At 40.6% G+C, this 4214-nt stretch overlaps 1 pseudogene; it reads right to left on the bottom strand.

The window, feature by feature from the left end:
- Positions 1–637: 637 nt before the first annotated feature.
- LOC142423808 (transcription factor Spi-C pseudogene) lies at positions 638–1374 on the bottom strand (annotated as a pseudogene).
- Positions 1375–4214: the final 2840 nt, after the last annotated feature.

Genomic DNA, 4214 nt, shown 5'->3' with positions numbered 1-4214 from the left:
GAGGTAAGAGAAGCATCACGTGCAAAATAGTTTCAGTTGATACATACCTGTGTTTTTTTTTTGGAGATAGGACAATAAAACTTTTAATAATACTCATTCACTCAAGCAGAACTATGCCTCGTGGACAAGACGTGCCATACCAAAGCAAAGAGCTTAAAAGCAAAGAATATAGAAAATATATGGTGGTCTGAAATTGCCAATTCCTGGGCACCTTCAAATTAGGAAACTTGAACCGTAGTCCAATGACCTCCAAATCCAAAAACTTGGGATCATCATCATCTGCTCCTCTAAGTCCCAGGGGGATGTCAGTTCCTTTAATCTGCCATAGATGTGTGGTTAAGGTAAAATCCAGTTTACTTAGAGGGGTTTCCAAATGAACCCTCATGTTGTGGTCTAGAAGGATACTGTGCGCCGCAGAGGAACAGAGTCTAAAGTCCCTGCTGTCTGCAGCATGCTGCTGGGCCACCGAGGAAGGTGGCCGTGTTTCCACCAATGTTAGTAAATGCTGGATGCTGTTTCGGCAACGATAGCGACAAGGTAACTGACAGTTTTCTTCACTTCAGTATTTGCCTTAAAGGAAGAGTCCTAGCTGGTAGAAGCTTCTGGTGCCAGGAAGCCATTAAACACGTGGGTATGGCTAGCAATCAGGCTCACTTAGCTCATGGTAGTTGGCACATGGATGGTTATAGTTTGCATTCCAATGATTTAAACCGAGATATTCTTGTTCAGGTTGGACGCACGGTGAGTAGAAGACCTCTTTTCCCAAGAAATAAGAGGGAGAAAGTCTTTGGAGAATGGCCTCGCTGAACTGGTAAGTTAGTTTTCTCCGGATTTTGATGATTTCCCCAGTTCTTCCATAATTCCGCAATGCCCTGGCCATTTTCTGGTAAGTCATGGTCTTCCGGTTGCCTTTCCTTTCCCCCCAAAGTTCTGCAAGTCTCTTTTTATTTTTTGACACAAACTGAAAGATGCCCTTGCTTCTATCTACCCACTGAATACAAGAAGCCATCTCCGGGTTACACAGGGATTCAAGAAGGTATTCAAACAGCCGAAGCTTCTTTCGGCCTTTTGCTGGAGAGCGGCAGGTTGCATTAGCTGGTTTTCAGCGATATTCTGCAGTGACGGATGCATATTTATTTCCACACAGTAGTCTGCAACATTATTGATGATGGTTTTCCAGGTACAGGCAGGCTCCTCCGCCGGTAGCACTCCAAAGCTGCTGGGGCTCCCTCGGACCTGAGCGCAGTGGTTGATGAAAGCCAGGTAATTTTTGTAGTCTGGAGAGTACTGGAGGTTGTCTGTTGAATATTGCCTCAACACATCAAAAGCATCTTCAAATGCTTGCCCCAGCTTGTCTTGTTCACTACACGCCATGTTTGATTAATAAATTGGGTGATTCTGCTCATGGGCCTGCTACCTTGCGTCTAAAAGAGTCTCGGCTTTCCCGGAGATCGATACATACCTGTGTTTGAGGCATAGGAAAATATAGGGAACAGATTAATATGAGAATAAGTGAATAGTAAGAGACAAGACAAAAGACGTCATCTGGACCATACCCTAAAGCAATGTGATTTAAGCCTTTGAGGTAGTTAGTTTATTGTGCCAACATGGCCCAGAGATACATGTGGGTTTACTTGAAGGGAAGAGAGATAAATGGGTTGGTGAGCCCCACCTTTCTAGTTCTTGGGTCTCCTCTATCTTTCTGATGGTTGGACCAGGGTGTAGCTGCCTTAGCAGTTCCCTGCTTCAGTTAGCAAGGCTCACTTCCTGAAGACATCCCCAAGGAGAAGCCGCATGGACCTACGCTGATACAACCCCTGGGTGCTGGAGCAGCCATGTGGAGATCCCTGGCAGTGCTGAGATGTTTACACATTCACTGACTCGGCTTTCCTCCTGCAGTCAGCATCATTGCATCTGTTTTGTGAGATGGAGGAGGATTTTGTGGATTGGTGTTGGACATATGGGTTAATGGGTTAATGTTGGACTGTGGGCTTGGGCAGTACAGGGTTAGGATGTTTTCTTGATGCACACTTAACTTTTATATAAAACTCTCTCTTATACATGAGTTTCTGTGGATTTGTTTCCTTAATTACCCAGACAACACAGACATGTTAAGAGCTTTGGCTTTTACCCTGAGTAAGACTGGGAGTCATTTCAAGGAGGAAAGTTACATATAAGACTTATGTCTTCATGTATGCATGTTCATTGATTTTTCTGAGATTAAACTAGCAAAGCAAAGGAAGTGTGAAGACATGAGTTTACAGACAATTTGGATTTTATGTATATATTTAGGTATTAGTCTACGATTACTCAGAAAAGATATTGTGGAAACAGATACATTTGGTAATCTGTACTGATAAACTTCTTTAATGTTTGTAAATTGTATAGATGATTTTGAAGGGTCCTTATATATTATTTTGGAAAATCTTTTAAGTATGTGATATAATTCTGTCTGAGTCCATGGAATAAAACAAACAAATAAATAAACAAGCACGGCTCTGGATTTTCTCAGGTACCCACTCTGTATTTTATGGGATGATTTCTAAAAGTGATTCCTGGTAACCTCAGGTAAAATCAGAATGACCAGTCATTCCTCATAGAACTGGAGATGGGGCCAAAATTACTTAAAGCAATTCCTAAGGCCTCTCCCTAATGATTGATCAGACAAAATCCATTCTTGCATATAAATTAAGAATGGAATTTATATGATTATCAAGTCTGATTATTCCAGAAGTTTCCAGCTCATTCTCGATTCAATTCTGGCTTTGGATCTCTAGCAGATTCTTCAGGGGATATATATATATAATTTTGGTGTCTTGAGTAGACTTTGAGGTACCAGTTTTAAAAGCTGTCCCATTTAAACTCCTTAACGTAGAAACTTTGTTTCCTAATTTACTCTGCAGAAAAATGAACTTAGAAAAAGCAAAATTTTTTGAGTAGCTACTGATCTTCTGAACTGCACTGGGTTTGGTCTTGCCAACAGACAAAAATAAATATGTTGAAGAACCCCTCCACACACAAAAAAATAAAAAAATATTGTGGAGAGAATATGATGGTAGATATAGAATTTGTGAAACACAGTCAGATTTTAGATGTGCTCTGAAACAGAGCAGTCAGAATAGTCTACCTTATTGAATGTAGAGTGAGTGATAATGAGTCAAGGCTGATTCCATTTTTTGTTGTTTTTTGGGGGGTGCAGAATAATTAGAATAGTGATGACATTTTCTGTGACTGGAAAGGTTGCAGTGAGAAATATTAGGTGTTGACTAAAGATCAGAAGTTTAGTTGTGATGTGTTAACATTGGGATTTCTCTAGATATCCAAGTGAGATGAAGCATTCACAGTTAAATATATAAGTCTGGAGTTCAGGGAAGATGTCTACACTAGGAATATGCATTTAGAGCAATAATGTGTTAATAAGTTCAAAGGATTCAAACAAACAAGAAAGAAAACTTTAAAAGAGCAAGGGGAGAATTTGGAGAAGATGAAGAATTGTATTGTGTGCTGAAAGACAGTGAAGAAAATGTTTTTTTGGATAGAAACATATGCAGAGGCACCCTAAAATGCCTGGCATTGCAATGGGCAGAGCTGTTGTAGCATAGCATACATTTTCCCTGCTAGGTGAGCATCAAGCAATGTCCTCTGAGTTAGTGAACCCGGTGGCATCACCTGGGAAGGCTCTCTCTGGTCACAGTGGATTTTTTTGTAAAAGTAGTTCATTCAAACGTCATTTTGTGATGGTCGACTTAAGAGAACAGCACATGGCTGTGAAATTGTGTTTCCTGTTTGGGAAAAAATGTCACATAAACTGTTGTGATGTTGAACACAGCTTACAAGGACATTGCTGTGGGGGAAAACTCAACTCTACCAGTGGTTTTCTTGTTTCAAAAAGGTAAAATGTCTGTTGATACACCTTGTTCTGAACATCTGTCAACTTCTCTAATGGACCAACATGTTGACAAAATGTGTGCGCTTGTGCTCAAAGACCCACAACAGACCGTTGAAAAACTGGGGAAGTTATCTGCACTTCCTTGGACCTTAGTTCGACAAATTTTAATGGAAGATTTGGGAACGAGAATGGTCATTGAGAAATTTGTGCCTTGAATTCTTCCTGATCAGCAAAAAGAGCATTGAGTGGAAACATCCCATGCTTTGAAAGAACAGCTCTGAAGTGACCCAGACTTTTTTCCAAGGTCATTACTGGTAACCAGACA

Source organism: Tenrec ecaudatus, chromosome 13 (genome assembly GCF_050624435.1).
Source record: "Tenrec ecaudatus isolate mTenEca1 chromosome 13, mTenEca1.hap1, whole genome shotgun sequence".
Taxonomy (NCBI): Eukaryota; Metazoa; Chordata; class Mammalia; order Afrosoricida; family Tenrecidae; genus Tenrec; species Tenrec ecaudatus.
The sequence above is the reverse complement of the archived record's forward strand: the minus strand, read 5'-3'. Positions and strand labels throughout refer to the sequence as shown.